At 53.7% G+C, this 22,056-nt stretch overlaps 1 long non-coding RNA gene across 1 annotated transcript; it reads right to left on the bottom strand.

Moving 5' to 3' along the window:
* Positions 1-5,533: 5,533 nt before the first annotated feature.
* LOC123465806 lies at positions 5,534-10,578 on the bottom strand. Its single transcript, XR_006641115.1, has 2 exons — positions 10,447-10,578; positions 5,534-7,593 (listed from the first exon to the last, which is right to left on the bottom strand). It is a non-coding gene; the product is annotated as an uncharacterized LOC123465806 (long non-coding RNA).
* Positions 10,579-22,056: the final 11,478 nt, after the last annotated feature.

The raw sequence follows: 22,056 nt of genomic DNA, 5'->3' as shown, positions 1-22,056 counted from the left end.
TCGAGCTGTGTGTGGAACCCGCGGGTCTTTGCGGACGATGCACGGGGGTGGCAGTGCCCCTTCGTGTTGTGCCTTCACCCACAGGGTTGCCTTCGAAGAGGGGTCCGGGCCTCGGGTCCTTCTCAAGGGCGGACCGGGGAATCGGGGGCGTTCGGCATGTGGCCCCACCCACGTGGCTCGTCTCGAATTTCCTCGTGAGACCGGCCTCATCCTGAGGTGCGCCGGGAAGGCCGGGAACCCCTTCCAGACCACGCAGGGGAATCGCCTCTCCTGTCGCGATCAGGAGGGGAGAAGGGGCTCAGAGGAAGCGGTGCCGGGACCCTCGGTGTTCCCCTCGGGGGAACCCGGCGTGTCGGGGGACTTTTGGGGGTCGCAGGAAGGCTGTCAGGGACCGTTTCGCCCTTCAGGGCGGAACAGGGGACTTCCCTTGAGACGCCGTCGCGGGCAAGGGCCTCATCTTGCCAAGAGGTGGGAACCACGTGGTTTTTCTCGAGTTGCGGCGGCATTCTCGAGTTACGACGGGGATCTCAGCCTTCCCCTTGGGTTGGCCCTGGGAAGCCCAATCTTCCCCTCGGGTTGCGAGGGAAAGCTGGGGGTTGCGCTCGAGTCACTGCAGGGCCGAAGAGACCTCACCTAGGCGTGTGTCCGGGACCTAATATTCCTCTCCAGGGAAGGCAGGGATCTCGGGGTTGCATTCCAGGCTCCCCCGGGGAGTCAGGCCTCGTCTCGAGGGGAAGCCAAGGACTCCGCTCTCCTCTCGAGTCGCGACGCGGGTCTCTTGGAGCCCCCTGAGCGGCCTCAAGGGAGTCCAGCCTCCTCTTCCGTTTGGAGAGAGGACCCGGGATTGCTCTCCAGGCCATGCAGGAAAAGAAGGCCCTCAGCTCGCGAGGACGGGGGCGTCTCAGGGGTTTCCTCGAGCTGCGGCGCCCGTGGGGGTTTTCTCCCGAGGCACGACGAGGATCTCAGGGAGCCTCTCGTGCGGCGCCAGGGAAGTCAGGTCTCCATGCGCGTGGCGAGGGGGAGCGCGTCCTGGCTCTCGAGTCACGGGAGGGGACTAGGGCCTCGAGACGCGTTGAAGAAGGACTCTCGAGGTCTTTCTCGGGGGGCGGCGGGAAACCCTCGTTTCCCTCGCCTTCTGCCGGGGACCTTAGGGAACTTCCCAGGGTGCCTCTGAGAGGCGAGGGATCCTGTGGAGGTGGCGGGGCCCCTCGGGACTCCGCTGGGTCTGGCGCAACGGAAGAGGGCCTCACCTCGAGGGGAGGCAGGAACCTCAGGCTTCCTCTCCGTTTCGGACTCCGACCGCAGGGTCCCTGCAGAGTTGGGACAGGAGAGTCAGGCCTCGTCTTGTCTGAGGAAGGGAACCCCGCTGGCCTCTCGAGTTGCTCAGGGGGTCTCAGGCCCCTCGTCGAGCTGTGTGTGGAACCCGCGGGTCTTTGCGGACGATGCACGGGGGTGGCAGTGCCCCTTCGTGTTGTGCCTTCACCCACAGGGTTGCCTTCGAAGAGGGGTCCGGGCCTCGGGTCCTTCTCAAGAGCGGACCGGGGAATCGGGGGCGTTCGGCATGTGGCCCCACCCACGTGGCTCGTCTCGAATTTCCTCGTGAGACCGGCCTCATCCTGAGGTGCGCCGGGAAGGCCGGGAACCCCTTCCAGACCACGCAGGGGAATCGCCTCTCCTGTCGCGATCAGGAGGGGAGAAGGGGCTCAGAGGAAGCGGTGCCGGGACCCTCGGTGTTCCCCTCGGGGGAACCCGGCGTGTCGGGGGACTTTTGGGGGTCGCAGGAAGGCTGTCAGGGACCGTTTCGCCCTTCAGGGCGGAACAGGGGACTTCCCTTGAGACGCCGTCGCGGGCAAGGGCCTCATCTTGCCAAGAGGTGGGAACCACGTGGTTTTTCTCGAGTTGCGGCGGCATTCTCGAGTTACGACGGGGATCTCAGCCTTCCCCTTGGGTTGGCCCTGGGAAGCCCAATCTTCCCCTCGGGTTGCGAGGGAAAGCTGGGGGTTGCGCTCGAGTCACTGCAGGGCCGAAGAGACCTCACCTAGGCGTGTGTCCGGGACCTAATATTCCTCTCCAGGGAAGGCAGGGATCTCGGGGTTGCATTCCAGGCTCCCCCGGGGAGTCAGGCCTCGTCTCGAGGGGAAGCCAAGGACTCCGCTCTCCTCTCGAGTCGCGACGCGGGTCTCTTGGAGCCCCCTGAGCGGCCTCAAGGGAGTCCAGCCTCCTCTTCCGTTTGGAGAGAGGACCCGGGATTGCTCTCCAGGCCATGCAGGAAAAGAAGGCCCTCAGCTCGCGAGGACGGGGGCGTCTCAGGGGTTTCCTCGAGCTGCGGCGCCCGTGGGGGTTTTCTCCCGAGGCACGACGAGGATCTCAGGGAGCCTCTCGTGCGGCGCCAGGGAAGTCAGGTCTCCATGCGCGTGGCGAGGGGGAGCGCGTCCTGGCTCTCGAGTCACGGGAGGGGACTAGGGCCTCGAGACGCGTTGAAGAAGGACTCTCGAGGTCTTTCTCGGGGGGCGGCGGGAAACCCTCGTTTCCCTCGCCTTCTGCCGGGGACCTTAGGGAACTTCCCAGGGTGCCTCTGAGAGGCGAGGGATCCTGTGGAGGTGGCGGGGCCCCTCGGGACTCCGCTGGGTCTGGCGCAACGGAAGAGGGCCTCACCTCGAGGGGAGGCAGGAACCTCAGGCTTCCTCTCCGTTTCGGACTCCGACCGCAGGGTCCCTGCAGAGTTGGGACAGGAGAGTCAGGCCTCGTCTTGTCTGAGGAAGGGAACCCCGCTGGCCTCTCGAGTTGCTCAGGGGGTCTCAGGCCCCTCGTCGAGCTGTGTGTGGAACCCGCGGGTCTTTGCGGACGATGCACGGGGGTGGCAGTGCCCCTTCGTGTTGTGCCTTCACCCACAGGGTTGCCTTCGAAGAGGGGTCCGGGCCTCGGGTCCTTCTCAAGAGCGGACCGGGGAATCGGGGGCGTTCGGCATGTGGCCCCACCCACGTGGCTCGTCTCGAATTTCCTCGTGAGACCGGCCTCATCCTGAGGTGCGCCGGGAAGGCCGGGAACCCCTTCCAGACCACGCAGGGGAATCGCCTCTCCTGTCGCGATCAGGAGGGGAGAAGGGGCTCAGAGGAAGCGGTGCCGGGACCCTCGGTGTTCCCCTCGAGGGAACCCGGCGTGTCGGGGACTTTTGGGGGTCGCAGGAAGGCTGTCAGGGACCGTTTCGCCCTTCAGGGCGGAACAGGGGACTTCCCTTGAGACGCCGTCGCGGGCAAGGGCCTCATCTTGCCAAGAGGTGGGAACCACGTGGTTTTTCTCGAGTTGCGGCGGGATTCTCGAGTTACGACGGGGATCTCAGCCTTCCTCTTGGGTTGGCCCTGGGAAGCCCAATCTTCCCCTCGAGTTGCGAGGGAAAGCTGGGGGTTGCGCTCGAGTCACTGCAGGGCCAAGAGACCTCACCTAGGCGTGTGTCCGGGACCTAATATTCCTCTCCAGGGAAGGCGGGGATCTCGGGGTTGCATTCCAGGCTCCCCCGGGGAGTCAGGCCTCGTCTCGAGGGGAAGCCAAGGACTCCGCTCTCCTCTCGAGTCGCGACGCGGATCTCTTGGAGCCCCCTGAGCGGCTTCAAGGGAGTCCAGCCTCCTCTTCAGTTTGGAGAGAGGACTCGTGATTGGTCTCCAGGCCATGCAGGAAAATAAGGCCCTCATCTCGCGATGACCGGGGTGTCTCATGTGTTTCCTCGAGCTGCCGCGCCAGTGTGGGTTTCCTCACGAGGTACGATGAGGAACTCATGGAGCCTCTCGTGCAGTGCCAGGTTAGTCAGGTCTCCATGCGCGTGGCGAGGGGGAGCGTGTCATGGCTCTCGAGTCATGGTAGGGGAATCGCGACTCAACACATTTTGAAGCACTCTCGAGGTCTTTCTCGAGTCACGGCAGAAAACCCAGGGTTCCCTCGACTTGTGCCTGTGACCTCAGGGAGCTTCTCATTGTGCCTCTGAGAACTCAGGGATACTGTGGAGTTGGTAGGGGCCTCTCGGGACTCCACTGGTTGTGGTGCAATGGAAGAGGGCTTCATCTCGAGTGGACGCAGGAACCTCAGGCTTCCTCTCCGTTTCTGACTCGGATCCCATGGTCCCTGCAGAGTAGGGACAAGAGAGTCACACCTAGTCTTCTGTTGAGGAATGGACCTTCGTTTGCCTTTCGAGTTGTTTACAGGGTGACAGGCCACTTGTCGAAATGTCTGTGGGACCTGCGGGTTTTTCTGGACGATGCACGCGGGTGTCAGTGCCCCTTCGTGTTGTGCCTTCATCCACAGGTTTTCCTTCAAAGAGGTGTGCTGGCATCGGGTTCTTTTCAAGAGTGGACCGTGAAATTGGGGTCTTTCGACATGTGGCACCACCCACGAGGCTACGTCTCGAACTTCCTCATGAGACCGGCCTCATCCTGAGGTGCGCCCGGAAGGTCGGGAACCCCTTGCAGACAGAGAAGGGGAGTCGACCCTCCTGTCAGATGAAGTGGTGCCGGGAACCTCGGTGTTCCCCTTGAGTGAGTCTGGTATGTCGCGGAACTTTTGGGGTCGCATCAAGGGTGCCAAGTACCGTTTCGCACTTCAGGATGGAACGTGGGACTTCTCTTGAGATGCTGTAGCGGACAAAGGGCCTCATCTTGCGATGACGAGGGAAGCACGTGGTTTTTCTCGAGTTGCGGTGGGATTCTCGAGTTACGACGGGGAATTCAGGCTTCCTCTTGTGTTGGCCCAGGAAGTCTAATCTTCCATTCGAGTTGCCAGGGAGAGCTGGGGATTGGGCTCCATTCACTGAAGGGCAAACTAGACCTCATCTAGGCTTGTATCCAGGACTTAATGTTCCTCTCCATAGGCGACAGGGATTTGGGGTTGCATTCCATACTCACCCGGGGAGTCAGGCCTCATCTCGAGGGGAAGCAAAGGACTCCACTCTCTTCTCGAGTCGCGACAGGTATCTCTTGGAGCCCACTGAGTGGTCTTTGCTCTGTAGGAGAGCTCTAGTGTTCATAAGCCTGTACATAAGTGAACACAGACATTCTGTGTGCATGTTGCTGCATACCCAAAATAGGGCCACAAGGAGCCTCATGCTCTCCATGCGGCGCGGAAGCTGTGCAGCCACGCAGCAGCTGAAGAATCCAACCAATTGCTCTTTTCTTACCTCTGACAGAGCTCGCATTGCCGTAGCCCTTGGCAGTTTGGAAAACACTGGACCCTAACCCCTCTCAAAGTAGGCCTGGGTTCTAGTTCGAATAGAAAGTCAATAGCGGAGCTGAGGACAGGAACGCGGCAGTCATTTATCACACGCTCCTGCAGCCTGCTACTACAGGGACACTAACGCTAGAAGCTAGGAATGTCTTTGCAAGGTGCGCAAAGGACAAGGGAGAACCTCGACCCTGACTCTAGTATTTCAGTCCCCTGAGCAGATCTGAGGTTCTCCCGCTGTAGAAGCTAACCCATTCCTTTCAAATACAGGCTTCCTAACACAGGGCCAGTTGGCTGCTTGCTCTTCCACGAAGCAGGCTTCCTTAACTTGCAAACTGCGAATTCCGCTTAACAGCCTGGAGGAAAATCGCTTCTTGGAAGATTTTTTTCAGAGGCTGTATCCCCGGAGCTGGGGCCAAGCTAGGGGACCCATACTGACAAGGGAAGGCAAAACCACATCCAATGTCTTTGCTCTGGAGGACAGCTTTGGTGAGCCTAAGTCTTTCAGGAATATTTCTGGCTCCAACAGAGTCAAATTCTGTGTGTGAAGCTGCACAGCCAAAATAGGGGAACAGAGAGCCTGATTCTCTCTGTGTAGCTTTGAAGCTGTCATTCAAACAACAGCTTGAGAATCCATACAATGCTCTCCCTTACTGCTAAGAGAATTCTCATTGCTGTAGTCCTTGACAGTTTGTAGAAATCCGCACCCTAACCCTTCTCCAAGTAGGCCTGGGTCCTAGCTCGGAACAACAGGCAACGGCGGAGCTGAGGCCAGTAAGGCACAAGTGAGGTCTCACACACTCTTGCAGCCTGATCGTCCAGGAGCAGTAAGGCCTCTTTTTCTCTGCAGGAGGCTCGCTTGCCTTGCCTTCTGTGAACTGCGTTTCCCAGTCTGGACGAAAAGCAGTTCCTGGAGGTGTTTTCTCAGGGGTTTCTTCCTCGGAGCTGGGGCGAACATCGGGAACCCAACTCACAGGGGAAGGCAAAACCATATGGACAGGTCTATGCTCTGTAGCAGAGCTCTAGTGAACCTCATCTCCCAGGAACATTCTGGGCTCCTATAGAAACACCTCTGTGTTTGAAGCTACACACCCAACATAGGGGCAAATGCAGCCTGATTCTCTCCGTGGGGTACAGATGCTTTGTGGCAAAGCACCTGTTTGAGAATCCATCCGCTTCCACTTCCCTCTCTTTGACAGAGGTCTCTTTGCTGTAGCCTTTGGCAGTTTGGAAAGAAGCAGACCCTTACCCTTCACCAAGTAGGCCCTTGTCCTAGTTTGAACGGAAAGGCGATAGCTGAGCTGAGGCCAGTAAGGCGCCAGTCAAGTCTGACATATTCCTGAAGCCTGCTCCTTCATGGAAAATAACGCTAGAATCTAGAAATGTCTTTGCAAGGCTGGTAAAGGACAGTCAGGAACCTCGACCCTGCCTCTGGAATTTCCATCTTCTGAGCAGATCTGGAGGTCTTCTTTTGGAGAAGCTAACCATTCCTTCCAAATAGAGGCTTCCAAACACAGGCTAGTTGGCTGCATCTACTTGCCCGAAGGAGGCTTGCTTGTTCCGCTTCCTGTGAACTCCGCTTCCCGCCTGGGGGAAAAGTGGTTCTTGGAGATCTTTTTTCAGGGGCTATTTCAACGGAGTTGGAGCCGAGCCCGGAGACCCACACGCACAGAGGAAGGCAAAACCACATGGACAAGTCTTTGCTCTGTAGGAGAACTCTAGTTAACCTCAGTATGTGAGGAAAGTCTTGGATTCCACGGGGATACCTCTGTGTGTGGAGCTGCGTACCCAACAAGGGGGCACACAGGGCCTGATTCTCTCTTTGCAGCTTTGAAGCTGTCATTCAAACAACAGCTTAAGAATCCATACAATGCTCTCCCTTACCTCTGAGAGACTTCTCATTGCTGTAACCCTTGGCAGTTTTTACAAATCCGCACCCAAACCCTTCTCCAAGTAGGCCTGGGTCCTGGTTTGGATGGCCATGCAGTGGCGGAGCTGAGGTCAGTAAGGCACCAGTCAGGTGTCACACACTCTGGCAGCGTGCTCCTCCAGGGACAGTAAGGCCTATTTTTCCCTGTGGGAGGCTCGCTTGCCTGGCCTCCTGTGAACTGCGTTTCCCAGCCTGGGCAAACAGCGGTTCCTGGAGATCTTTTCTCAGGGGCTCTATCCCCAGAGCTGGGGTGGACCTCGGGGACCCATCTCACAGGGGAAGGAAAAACCACATGGACAGGTCTATGCTCTGTAGGAGACGTTAGTGTGTCTCATCTCTTAGGAACATTCTTGGCTCGTACAGAGACACCTCTGTGTGTAAAGCTACACACCGAACATAGGGGCACAGGGAGCCTGATTCTCTCCGTGGGGTGCTGATGCTTTGTGGCAAAGCACCTGTTTGAGAATCCATCCGCTTACGCTTCCCTCGCCTTGACAGAGGTCTCATTGCTGTGTCTCTTGGCAGTTTGGAAAGAAGCAGACCCTTACCCTTCACCAAGTAGGCCCTGATCCTAGTTTGAAAGGAAAGGCAATAGCTGAGCTGAGGCCAGTGAGGCACCCGTCAACTGTGACATATTCCCGATGCCTGCTCCTTCATGGAAAATATTGCTAGAATCTAGGAATGTCTTTGCAAGGCTGGCAAAGGGCAGTCAGGAACCTCGACCCTGCCTCTGGAATATCTATCTTCTGAGCAGATCTGGAGGTCTCCTTCTGGAGAAGCTAACCCATTCCTTGCAAATAGAGGCTTCCAAACACAGGCCGGTTGGCTGCCTCTTCTTGCCTGAAGGAGGCTTGCTTTTCCTGCCTCCTATGATCCCTGGTTTCCAGCATGGGGGAAAAGCAGATCTTGGAGATCTTTGCTCAGGGGTTGTTTCCACGGAGCTGGGGTTATGCCCAGAGACCCACACATACAGGGGAAGGCAAAACCACATGAACAAGTCTTTGCTCTCTAAGAGAGCTCTAGTGAACCTCAGTCTTTGACGAACGTTCTTGGCTCCTATGCGGACACCTCTGTGTGTGAAACTGCGTACCCAACATGGCGGCAGAGAGCCTGATTCTCTCTGTGCAGGTTTAATGCTGTCGTTCAGAAAACAGCTTGAGAATCCATACAATTCTCGCCCTTACCTCTGAGAGAGTTCTCATTGCAGTAGCCCTTGGCAGTTTGTAGAAATCTGCACCTAAACCCTTCTCCAAGTAGGCCTGAGTCCCAGTTCGGAGGAACAAGCAATGGCGGAGCTAAGACCATTATGGCACCAGTCAGTTTTCACACACTCTGGCAGCCTGCTCCTCCAGGGACAGTAAGGCTTCTTTTTCTCTGCAGGAGGCTCACTTGCCTTACTTCCTGTGAACAGCTTTTCCCAGCCTGGGCGAAAAGCGGTTCCTGGAGATCTTTTCTCAGAGGCTGTTTTCTCGGAGCTGGGGCGGACCTCGGGGACCCAACTCACAGGGGAAGGTGAAACCACATGTACAGGTGAGCACTCTGTAGGATAGCTCTTGTGAGCCTCATCTCTCAGGAACATTCTTGGCTCCTGTAGAGACACCACTGTGTGTGAATCTACACACCCCACATAGGGGCAAAGGGAGCCTGATTCTCTCCGTGGGGTGCTGATGCTTGGTGGCAAAGAACCTTCCTGATAATCCATCCGCTTATGCTTCCCTCGCATTTACGGAGGTCTCATTGCTGTAGCCCTCGGCAGTTTGGAAAGAAGAAGACCCTTACCCTTCATAAAGTAGGCCTTTGTCCTACTTTGAATGGAAAGGCAATAGCTGAGCTGAGGCCAATAAGGCGCCAGTCAAGTCTGACATATTCCCAAAGCCTGCTTCTTCAGGAAGATAACTGTAGAATCTAGGAATGTCTTTGCAAGGTTGGCAAAGGGCAGTCAGGACCCTGCACACTGCCTCTGGAATTACCGACTTCTGAACAGATCTGGAGGTCTCCCTTAGGGGAAGCTAACCCATTCTTCCAAGTAGAGGCTTCCAAACGCAGGCCGCTTGGCTGCCTCTTGCTCTCTGAAGGAGGCCTGCTTTTCCCGCCTCCTATGAACCCCACATCCCAGCCTCTGGGAAAAGCGGATCTTGAAGATCTTTTCTCAGGGGTTGTTTCCACGGAGCTGGGGCCGAGCCTGGAGCCCCAAACGCACAGGGGAAGAAAAACCACATGGACAAGTCTTTGCTCTCTAGGAGAGCTCTAGTGAACCTCACTCTGTCAGGAACGTTCTTGTTTCCTATGGAGACACCCCTGTCTGTGAAGCTGTGTACCGAACATGGAGACACAGAGTCTGATTCTCTCTGTGCAGCTTTGAAGCTGTCGTTCAAACAACAGCTTGAAAATCCATACAATGCTCTTCCTTACCCGTGACACAGTTCTCATTGCTATACCCCTTGGCAGTATTTAGAAATCCATACCCAAACCCTTCTCCTAGTAGGCCTGGGTCCTAGTTCGGAGGAACATGCAATGGCGGAGCTGAGGCCAGTAAGGCACCAGTCAGGTCTCACACACTCTGGCAGCCTGATCGTCCAGGGACACTAAGGACCTGTTGTGCCTTGCAGGAGGCTCGCTTGCGTTACCTCCTGTGAACTGCGTTTGCCAGCCTGGGGGAATAGCTGGTCCCTGGAGATCTTTTCTCAGGGGCTCCTTCCCCTGAGCTGGGGCGGACCTCGGGGACCCAACTCACAGGGCAAGGCAAAACCATATGGACAGGTCTATGCTCTGTAGCAGACTTCTAGTGAACCTCATCTCTCAGGAACATTCTTGGCTCCTATAGAGACACTTCTGTGTGTGAAGCTGCGTACCTAACATAGGGGCACAGAGAGCCTGATTCTCTCAGTTCATTTTGACGCATGTCGTTCAGAAAACAGCTTGAGAATCCATAAAATGCTCTCCCTTACCGCTGAGAGAATTCTCACTGCTGTAGCCCTTGGCACTTTGTAGAAATCCGCAGCCAAACGCTTCTCCAAATAGGCCTGGGTCCTAGTTCGGAGGAACAGGCAATGGTGGAACTGAGGCCAGTAAGGCAACAGTCAGGTTTCACACACTCTGGCAGCCTGCTCCTCCAGGGACAGTAAGGCCTCTTTTTCTCTGCAGGAGATTCGCTTGCCTTACTTCCTGTGAACAGCGTTTCCCAGCCTCAGCGAAGCGGTTCCTGGAGATCTTTTCTCAGGGACAGTTTCCCCGGAGGTGTGGCGGACCTCGGGGACCCAACTCACAGGGGAAGGAAAAACCACATGGACAGGTCTATGGCAAAGCACCTGCTTGAGAATCCATCCTCTTAGGCTTCCCTCACCTTGACAGAGGTCTCATTGCTGTAGCCCTTGGCAGTTTGCAAAGAAGAAGACCCTTACCCTTCATAAAGTAGGGCCTTGTCCTAGTTTGAATGGAAAGGCAATAGCTGAGCTGAGGTCAATAAGGAGCCAGTCCCGTCTGACACATTCCCGAAGCCTGCTCCTTCATGGAAAATAACTCTAGAATCTAGGAATATCTTTGCAAGGCTAGCAAAGGGCAGTCAGGAACCAGTACCCTGCCTCTGGAATTACCGACTTCTGAGCAGATCTGGAGGTCTCCTTTAGGAGAAGCTAACCCATTCCTTCCAAATAGAGGCTTCAAAACACAGGCAGGTGGACTGCCTTTTCGTTCCCGATGGAGGCGTGCTTTTCTCTCCTCCTACGAACCCCGGTTCCCAGACACTGGGAAAAGTGGATCTTGAAGATATTTTCTCAGGGGTTGTTTCCACGGAGCTGGGGCCGAGCCTGGAGACCCAAAGGCACAGGGGAAGGCAAGACCACATGGACAAGCCTTTGCTCTTTAGTATAGCTCTAATGAACCTCACTCTGTCAGGATCTTTCTTGATTCCTACGGAGACACACCTGTGTGTGAAGCTGCGGCCACAGAGAGCCTGATTACCCCTGTGCAGCGCTGAGTCTGGGCGGCTAAACAACAGCTTGGGAATGCAGCCTGGGGCGCTTCCCTTCCCTCTGACAGAGCTCTCCTTCGGTCCCTAAGCCCTCTGCAAGGAGGCATGGATCATAGGTGCAAAGGGAAAGGGAAGAGCGGAGCTGAGGCCAGTAAGGCGCCCGCCAGTCACGTCTCCCCCACTTCCGCAGTCTGTTCCTTCCCCTGCGCGAAAGCTAGAAGCTGGGAAGGGCTTGGCGAGGCTCGCCCAGGCAGAGCAGCCTCTAGGCCGGGGCTCTGCGATATCGCGCCTGGGTGCAGATCTGGAGCTCCGCCGGAGTGGAAGCTCATTCGGTCCTTCCCAATACAGGCTTGCAAGCACCCGACGGCGGCCTGACTCTATTCTCCCGCGTGCTGGGAGTGGGCTTCCAATCCAGAGCACAGAGCACTGCCTGGAGCTCTCTGCTCAGGGGCTGGTTCCCCTGCGCTGGGACTGTGCTAGGGAGCCCAAAGGCACAGGGGAAGGCCCCAAACCACATGCACATGACTCTGCTCTGGAGCTGAGCTCCGGGGAAGCCCAGTCTGTAAGGCGGTTTCTGAACACAAACGGAGGAACACTCTGGCTGTGGAGCTCCCTCCCCACGACAGGGGCACTGGGACCCTGATTCCCTCCGTTCAGCGCTGAGTCTGGGCTACCAAGCAACAGCTTGGGAATGCAACCTGGGGCATTTCCCTTCCCTCAGACAGAGGTCTCCTTGCGGGAGGCTTTCGCAGTTTGCACACCCCCGTGCCCTAAGCCGTCTGCAAGGAGGCCTGGCTCCTAGGTCCAAAGGGAAGGCAAGAGCGGAGCTGAGGCCAGTCAGGAGCCAGTCATGTCGCCCACACTCCCGCAGCCTGCTCCTTTGCAGGCGCAAACGCTAGAAGCTGGGAAGGGCTTGGCGAGGCTCGCCCAGGCAGAGCAGCCTCTCGACAGGGGCTCTGTCCTATCGCGCCTGGGCGCAGGTCTGCAGCTCCGACGGTGTGGAAGCTCACTCGGTCCTTTCCAATACAGGCTTGCAAGGACCCGCCGGCAGCCTAACTCATCTCTCCCGCGTGCTGGGACTGGGCATCCAGGCCTGGCACAAAGCACTGCCTGGAGCTCTTTGCTCAGGGGCTGGTTCCCCTACGCTGGGGCTGTGCTAGGGAGCCCAAACGCACATGTCAAGGCCCCAAAACACATCCACACGTCTCTGCTCTGCAACAGAGCTCCGGGGAAGCCCAGTCTGGCAGGCGCTTTCTGGGCACAAAGGGAGGAACACTCTGGCTGTGGAGCTTCCTCCCCAAGACAGGGGCACTAGGACCCTGATTCCCTCCGTTTACCGCTGAGTCTGGGCGGCTAAACAACAGCTTGGGAATGCAGCCTGGGGCGCTTCCCTTCCCTCGGACAGAGCTCTCCTTGCGGTAGGCCTTGGTAGTTTGCATACAATGGGGCCCTAAGCCCTCTGCAAGTTGGCCTGGCTCCTAGGTCCAAAGGGCAGGCCAGAGCGGAGCTGAGGCTGTCAGGCTCCAGACACATCTCCCATACTCCTACATCCTGCTCCTACCCGGGCGTGAACGCTAGAAGCTGGGAAGGTACCTGGACCGTGCAGGGGCGGGGCGAACGCGGGCGGCGTGGGGCGGGGGTCGGCTTCTGGCGGGGGTGGGGGCGGGCTTCCCAGTTGTGCTCTCGGAGGTGGACACTGAGGCTGAAAACGCGCCGGGAGCGCACCCGGGACTGGGTAAACCCGGGCTGCGCGGGTCGAGATTCCGATGGCTTTGGGTGGGGGTCGGTCCCAGTTGTGCTCCCGGGGGTCGCCACTGCGGCTGGGAACGCGCCGGGAGCGCGGCAGGGGCGGGGCTAACCCTGGGGCGCGGGGCGGGGGTCGGCTCATGGGGGGGATGGGGAGGGGTTCCCAGTTGCGCTCTCGGGGGTTGCAACTGCGGCTGGGAACGCCCATTTCGTCCGCTCCTGGGTCCCCAAGGATCGCCATCCCGTGGGTGCAGTGGAGGGCTGCGGACCACAGGTAAGGGAACTGGGACTGCGTGGAGCAGGGAACCAAGTATTCCGCCGTCTGTTGGCACATTCTCGGAGCTCCCCAACCTGGCGGTCGCAGAAAGGCCTTGCCTTTGGGGTCAAGGCCTTTACCGCTCCACCCCTCTGCTGAAAAATCTCAGAGTCTGCGCGGTTCTTCCAAGCAGCCTAGTGTCCGCTGGAAGTCCAAGGGACAGAACACTGAACTCTGGCCGGCTGGCCCAGCCCTGCTTCTGGCACTTTGTAAGCCAGCGGGCCCTTGAGCACCTGCTGGGATGGGAAAGGGAAGGGTCCACGGATTGCACCCTAGAAACTTAGTAGGGTGCATGGATTTCAAACCCTGGTGGCCGCCCAGGCAGCAAAGAAGGGGGGAGGGCACCTTGCTGCCCTTTCATGGCAGAATCTGTGGTTGTCCAGCTGCGTGGGCCTTTTCATGAGGACCCTGTGCAATAAAAGTTTGGTGTTTTGGAACTGAATAATTAGAACGTGTAAAAGCTTTAAATTATGTGGTGGTGTAATTAAAAAACAAAACAAAACAAAACCAAGCTCCAAGTGTTTTGCAAATGGAGGTTTAAATATTGAAGGACTGTATTCCTTGCACTGTGGCATTCTATCAAGAAGTGTGCAGGATTTTTTTTTTTTTAAGAAAAGTGTTCGAAGTGAGGGAAACAGGAAACCCAGAGGTGCCCCTGTATTTTGGGGAAGGCCTTAGGAGGTCACTTGGAAATGCTGCTGGCTGTGCGGGAGGGCGGCAGATGGGCTGTGCAGGCTTGTCCTTTGCATGGATGTTCTTGTGTGTGGAAACCCAGCTCGGAGCCATCTCCTGATGTGTAAGAATTTCGCAGACAAACCTTGAGCTAAGCAATGCATTTTTTCCTAAGAAAATGTTTGTCTTAAGCGATGTAAATATCCTATGTATTTCCGCTAGACTCTGGCTTCAGGTCGGTTCCCCCAAAAGGCTCAGAAGCGATTTGAACAAAACAGCATGTTTTCCTCCTAGCTTGTTCTCCTTATCTATGTTAAGGAAATGATATATTTGCCTGCAATACTGCCTTTCTTCAAGATTCATGTCAATCAAGTTTTGGCCCGGGATGACTCACCTGCTGCCAATATTATCTCAATGCATGTCGTGGGGGAAGGGCCTGGTGCCATTCCCTGAAACAGTTCCTTTCTTTCCTTAGCTGACTGCTAGTGCCTGTAGAATATCTGGCTAAAGACCAGCAGGGGGTACTCTTACTACCCCCCCCACCCCGCCTCGAGTCTAAGTCAGCAGCTTTCTCTATCTCTTTAATACTTTAATAACACTTGATGACACAAAAGCTCTGAGCGATCAAATCATATCAAATCTTCATTTCAGATTGAAGATGCATTCCATGGTATTGCCATCTTAAGTCTTTCCATCGTTATGGAATATCTGTCCATGTATTCAGGATAGTTTTCAGCCAGGGTGTATAATTTCCAGTGTGCCAGTCTTGTCATCCTCGTTACATCCATGGCAAAGTGTTTTATTCATGTTGATATTATTGAAAGGGAATTTTTTAAAATTCCTTTTCAGATTATTATCTGCTAATGTATACAGATAAAACTGTGTAATCATTCATTTTTATCAGTTTGGACAGCTTGATAGTTGTCTTTAATTTCTTTACTTTCTGACACTTTAAGATTATCCTGGGACACATATGTAATGCCTCACCCCTAAATTCAGACATGTGTTCAAAGAACTTCTGTCCTTTTATTTATTTATTTATTTATTCTTTAACATTGAAATCGTTTTGACTATGCTGGGTGTTTGTTGCTAGATGGAAGTAGCTAGGACCTCTGGACTGCAGTCTCTCATCTCTTGCTGACCTCTTGTTGACCTCTGCAGATTCCTGGTAGGTGGGAGCTTGTTAGTTCCTTGTTCCTTATCAGAACCTCCTGTGGTAAGTGTTTTTCTCTTCTCTGTTGCCTGGTAAGGGTGGGTGGTCATGGGCATCCCAAAGTTGGCTAGAAGTCAATTATTTAGGCAGGCTTGTGCATAGATATGGGAGAAGGCAATGGCACCCCACTCCTGGAAAATCCCAAGGACGGAGGAGCCTGGTAGGCTGCAGTCCATGGGGTGGCTAAGAGTCGGACACCACTGAGCGACTTCATTTTCACTTTTCACTTTCATGCATAGGAGGAGGAAATGGCAACCCACTCCAGTGTTCTTGCCTAGAGAACCCCAGGGACTGCGGGGCCTGGTGGGCTGCCATCTATGGCGTGGCACAGGGTCGGCCTCAACTGAACCACTTAGCAGCTGCAGCAGCAGCAGCAGCAGTGCATAGATATCAAAGGGGATGAGAACAGTCAGGTAGGATCACATATGTCACCGTGAAACAATACTTCTCCTCTTAGCCAAAGCTAACAAAAGATTTCTGTTCTAGGTCAACCTAGAAGAGATCACTTAAGAGGTAAAGAAACTTAAACTCCATTAGCAAAGGCAGTTCAACATCTCAAGAAAACTTGTGCTAGGCACAAAACTCTTTTCTGGGGGCCTACTTTCCCTACAACCTCCTTATCCCATTCTGTACCCATTCCTTTGCTTCTCCCGTCCTGAAAATGCCACCTGTAAGACAGAACTACTTCGTTTTCCTTCTTAAAGTGTGATTGCATTCCATACATTCTTGTAATAACAAGTCATACATTTCCCTTCAGCAACCAAGAACTGACTCTTATATTGGCATTTGATAGATTGGTGAGCATACCTATCAGTGATAATAGCGCCCACCCCGCTTCCTGCAAGAACAGAACAAAACAAAACAAAACAAAAAAATTGCTTTCTTACATTTAATATGTTCGGATGGTGCCAGTCACTATTCATGCAGAGTCAAAAATCTCTTTTGTTTCTGTGTAAAAGGGAGGTCCTTTCAAGTCGTGAATGTTTAAGAAGTTTCATTTATTTGGAAGTGACCTAGCTATTCAATACACTGTCGTCACTTAGTTTAGCACCAGGATAGAAACTCAGGTAACCAAAACACCTGGAGGAACGATTGTAAGTTCAGTTCAGTTCAGTTGCTCAGTCGAGTCTGACTCTTTGTGACCCCGTGGCCTGCAGGACGCCAGGCTTCCGTGTCCATCACCAACTCCAGGGGCTTGCTCAAACTCATGTCCATCGAGTCAGTGATGCCATCCAACCATCTTATCCTCTGTCATCCCCTTCTCCTCTGCCTTCAATCAAGACTATGAGAGGCAGATATTTTAGAGTATAATTATTGTTAAGAGTTTATCTAAAAGCTCATATCACATTTACATTTTTTACATTGGTTGTTGCTGTTTCCAGGTACTTTCTTGCTGACAAGCTTGTGACACATATAACAATAGAGCAATTTTTACCTCAAAAGAAACCTAGGCACTATGAACATGTTGTGCTTAATGTTGTTGACTCTTAGACATGTCTATAGTGGAGGAGCAAAACCAAAAATACTAGATATTTAATATTGACTAGTTCCCAGTTCACGGGACTCTGACATTCATTTAGGTCAATGTTTTCTTGTATTTCCAGCAGTTTGATTTGGAAGGGCTGCCTTGTCTTGAGACCATTGAAATCAGAACTCAGAACTTGAGCAATATTATCAAAAAACACAAGGCTCACACTGACACATACCTTAATCCAGACAGACAGACAAGACATCTTCCAGTTTTCCGCCTGAGATTTAAAATATTTCTTTGAGCCGTTTTCCTGGGGAGTGGGGGGGGGGGAGTGGGGGTGGCAGCGAGGCAGGCTTGGGTAACAAGCTAATTGTTGGTCATTGCATATGCAAAGAACCAGCTTTCCGGGTTCCAAGGAAAAAAGTTTCCTTGGTACCCAATTTTGTTTGGATCTATAGACTCTCATGGCCCTCCTAGGTCAGGACATCTTTCCTTTCTGTAGTCCTCGTTTTATCCCTAAATCATAGACAGCTTGGATTGTCTCTGTGGGGTGGATGTATTGTCCTCGTGTTTGACCTGGCGGCAGTAGCGAGGTCCGAGAGCCTCTCCTGGAACCGGGCGTGGGGACGGGGCTCACCAGGAGCCCCTGGTGGAAGTGGGCAACGCGCCGGGAGCGCGCCAGGGGCGGGGCGATCCCGGGCGGCGCGGGTCGGGGTTCTGGTCGGGAGGGGGTGGGGGGCGGTAACAGTTGTGCTCTCGGGGGTCCCCACTGCAGCTGGAAACGCGCTGGGAGTGCGGCAGGGGCGGGGTGAACCCGGGTGGCGCGGGGCGGGGTTCGGCTCCTGGCGGGGGTGGGGGAGGGCTTCCCAGTTGTGCTCTCGGTGGTGGCCACTGCGGCTGGAAACGCGCCGGGAGCGCACCCGGGGCGGGGTAAACCTGGGCTGCGCGGGTCGAGATTTAGATGGCTGTGGGTGGGGGTTCGGTCCCAGTTGTGCTCTCGGGGGTCGCCACTGCGGCTAGGAACGCCCATTTCCTACGCTCCTGTGTCCCCAAGGATCCACATCTAGTGGGTGCAGCGGAGGGCTGCGGGCCACAGGTCAGGGAACTGGGACTGCTTGGAGCAGGGAACCAAGTATTCCGCCCTCTGTTGGCACATTCTCGGAGCTCCCCAACCTGGCGGTTGCAGAAAGGCCTCGCCCTTGGTGTCAAGGCCTTTACCGCTCCACCCCTTTGCTGAAAAATCTCAGTCTGCACGGTTTTCCCAAGCAGCCTAGTGTCCCCTGGAAGTCCAAGGGACAGAACACTGAACTCTGGCCGGCTGGCCCAGCCCTGCTTCTGGCACTTTGTAAGCCAGCGGGCCCTTGAGCACCTGCTGGGATGGGAAAGGGAAGGGTCCACGGATTGCACCCTAGAAACTTAGTAGGGTGCATGGATTTCAAACCCTGGTGGCCGCCCAGGCAGCAAAGAAGGGGGGAGGGCACCTTGCTGCCCTTTCATGGCAGAATCTGTGGCTGTCCTGATGCGTGGGCCTTTTCATGGGGACCTTGTGCAATAAAAGTTTGGTGTTTTGGTACTGAATAATTAGAAATTGTAAAAAGTTTAAATTATGTGGTGGTGTAATTAAAAAACAAAACAAAACAAAACCAAGCCCCAAGTGTTTGGCACAGGGAGGTTTAAGTATTGAAGGCCTGTTTTCCTTGCACTGTGGCATTCTATCAAGAAGTGTGCAGGATTTTTTTTTTTTTTAAGAAAAGTGTTCGAAGTGAGGGAAACAGGAAACCCAGAGGTGCCCCTGTATTTTGGGGAAGGCCTTAGGAGGTCACTTGGAAATGCTGCTGGCTGTGGGGGAGGGGGGCAGATGGGCTGTGCAGGCTTGTCCTTTGCATTCATGTTCTTGTGTGTAGAAACCCAGCTCGGAGCCATCTCCTGATGTGTAAGAATTTCGCAGACAAACCTTGAGCTAAGCAATGCATTTGTTCCTGAGGAAATGTTTGTCTTAAGCGATGTAAATATCCTATGTATATCTGCTGGACTCTGGCTTCAGGTCGGTTCCCCCAATAGGCTCAGAAGCGACTTGAACAAAACAGTATGTTTTCCTCGTACCTTGTTCTCCTAATCTATGTTAAGGAAATGATATATTTGCCTGGAATACTGCCTTTCTTCAAGATTCATGTCAATCAGTTTTTGGCCCAGGATGACTCACCTGCTGCCAATGTGACCTCAAGGCATGTCGTGGGGGAGGGGCCTGGTGCCATTCCCTGAGACAGTGCCTTTCTTTCCTTAGCTGACTGCTAGTGCCTGTAGAATATCTGGCTAGAGACCAGCAGGGCGTACACCCCGCCTCAAGTCTAAGTCAGCAGCTTTCTCTATCTCATTTATACTTTAATAACAATTGATGACACAAAAGCTCTGAGCGATCAAATCATATCAAATCTTCATTTCAGATTGAAGATGCATTCCATGGTATTGCCATCTTAAGTCTTTCCATTGTTATGGAATACCTGTCCATGTATTCAGGATAGTTTTCAGCCAGGGTGTATAAGTTCCAGTGTGCCAGTCTTGTCATCCTCGTTACATCCATGGCAAAGTGTTGTATTCATGTTGACATTATTGAAAGGGAATTTTTTTAATTCCTTTTCAGATTATTATCTGGTAATATATACAGAAAAAACTGTGTAATCTTTCGTTTTTATCAGTTTGGACAGCTTGATAGTTGTCTTTAATTTCTTTCCTTTCTCATACTTTAAGATTTTCCGGGCACCGTACATGTACTGCCTCACCCCTAATCTCAGTCATGTGTTCAAAGAACTTCTGTCCTTTATTTGTTTACTTATTTTTTGCAACATTGAATTCGTTTTGACTATGCTGGGTCTCTGCTGCAAGATGGAAGTTGCTAGGACCTCTGGACTGCAGTCTTCCATCTCTTACTGACCTCTTGTTGACCTCTGCAGAATCCTGGTTGGCGGGAGCTTGTTAGTTCCTCGTTCCTTACCAGGACCTCCTGTGGTAAGTGTTTTTCTCTTCTCTGTTGCCTTGTAAGGGTGGATGGTCATTGGCATCCCAAAGCTAGCTAGAAGTCAATTATTTAGGCAGGCTTGTGCATAGATATGGGAGAAGGCAATGGCACCCCACTCCAGTACTCTTGCGTGGAAAATCCCATGGATGGAGGAGCCTGGTAGGCTGCAGTCCATGGGGTCGCTAAGAGTCGGACACCACTGAGCGACTTCACGTTCACTTTTCACTTTCATGCATGGGAGGAGGAAATGGCAACCCACTCCAGTGTTCTTGCCTAGAGAACCCCAGGGACTGCGGGGCCTCGTGGGCTGCCGTCTATGGGGTCGCACAGAGTCGGACACGACTGAAACGACTTAGCAGCAGCAGCGGCGGCAGCAGCAGCAGAAGCAGTGCATCGATATCAAAAGGGCTGCAAACAGTCAGGAAGGATCACATATGTCACCGTGAAACACTACTTCTCCACTTAGCCAAAAAGCTAACAAAGATTTCTGTTCTAGGTCAACCTAGAAGAGATCACTTAAGAGGTAAAGAAACTTAAACTCCATTAGCAAAGGCAGTTCGACATCTCAAGAAAACTTGTGCTAGGCACAGAACTCTTTTCTGGGGGTCCACTTTCCCTACAACCTCCTTATCCCATTCTGTACCCATTCCTTTGCTTCTCCCATCCTGAAACGGCCACCTGTAAGACAGAACTACTTTGTTTTCCTTCCTCAAGTGCCATTGCATTCCACATACTTTCTTGTAATAACAAGTCATACATTTCCCTTCAGCAACCAAGAACTGACTTTTATATTGGCATTCGCTATAGCCCGCCCCCCTCCCCCCACCCCCAAGAACAGAACAAAACAAAACAAAACAATTGCTTTCTTACATTTAACATGTCAGGATGGTGCCAGACACTATTCATGGAGAGTCAAAAATCTCTTTTGTTTCTGTGTAAAAGGGAGGTCCTTTCAAGTCGTGAATGTTTCAGAACTTTCATTTATTTGGAAATGACCTAGCTATTCAATACACTGTCGTCACAAGGATAGAAACTCGGGTAACCAAAACACCTGGAGAAACGTTTGTTAGTTCAGTTCAGTTCAGTTGCTCAGTCGTGTCTGACTCTTTGGGACCCCGTGGCCTGAAGGACGCCAGGCTTCCGTGTCCGTCACCAGCTCCAGGGGCTTGCTCAAACTCATGTCCATCGAGTCAGTGATGCCATCCAACCATCTTATCCTCTGTCATCCCCTTCTCCTCTGCCTTCAATCAAGACTATGAGAGGCAGATATTTTAGAGTATAATTATTGTAAAGAGTTTGTCTAAAAGCTCATATCACATTTACATTTTTTACTTTTGTTGTTGTCGTTTCCAGGTAGTTTCTTGCTGACAAGCTTGTGACAGATATAACAATAGAGCAATTTTTACCTCAAAAGAAACCTAGGCACTATGAACATGTTGTGCTTAATGTTGTTGACTCTTAGACATGTCTATAATGGAGGAGCAAAACCAAAAATACTAGATATTTAATATTGACTAGTTCCCAGTTCACGGGACTCTGACATTCATTTAGGTCAATGTTTTCTTGTATTTCCAGCAGTTTGATTTGGAAGGGCTGCCTTGTCTTGAGACCATTGAAATCAGAACACAGAACTTGAGCAATATTATCAAAAAACACAGGGCTCACACTGACACATACCTTAATCCAAACAGACAGACAAGACATCTTCCAGGTTTCCGCCTGAGATTTAAAATATTTCTTTGAGCCAGTCTTCTGGGGAGTGGGGGGATGGGGGTGGCAGTAAGGCAGGCTTGGGTAACAAGCTAATTGTTGGTCATTGCATATGCAAAGAACCAGCTTTCCGGGTTCCAAGGAAAAAAGTTTCCTTGGTAACCAACTTTGTCTGGTTCTATAGAATATCATGGCCCTCCTAGGTCAGGTCATCTTGCCTTTCTGTAGTCCTCGTTTTATCCCTAAATCATAGACAGCTTGGATTGTCTCTGTGGGGTGTATGTATTGTCCTCATGTTTGACCTGGCGGCAGCAGCGAGGTCCGAGAGCCTCTCCTGGAACCGGGCGTGGGGACGGGGCTCACCGAGAGCCACTGGTGAAGGTGGGCAGCGCCCCTGGAGCGCGGCAGGGGCGGGGCGAACCCGGGCGGCGCAGGGCGGGTGTCGGCTCCTGGCGGGGGTAGGGGAGGGCTTCCCAGTTGTGCTCTCGGAGATGGCCACTGCAGCTGGAAACGCGCCGGGAGCGCAGCCAGGGTGGGGTAAACCTGGGCTGCACAGGTCGAGATTCCGCTCGCTGTGGGTGGGGGGTCGGTCCCTGTTGTGCTCCCGGGGGTCGCCAATATGGCTGGGAACCCGCCGGGAGCCCGGCAGGGCCGGGGCGAAACCTGGCGGCGCGGGGCGGGGTGGGGTTCCGTTCGCAGTGGGGGTCGGCTCCTGGCGGGGGTGGGGGAGGGCTTTCCAGATGTGCTGTTGGGGGTCGCCATTGCGGCTGGGAATGCCCATTTCGTGAACTCCTGGATCCCCAA

Source organism: Bubalus bubalis, chromosome 5 (assembly GCF_019923935.1).
Source record: "Bubalus bubalis isolate 160015118507 breed Murrah chromosome 5, NDDB_SH_1, whole genome shotgun sequence".
Classification (NCBI taxonomy): Eukaryota; Metazoa; Chordata; class Mammalia; order Artiodactyla; family Bovidae; genus Bubalus; species Bubalus bubalis.
Note: the sequence above shows the minus strand (reverse complement) of the source record. Positions and strands in the feature narration are given on the sequence as shown.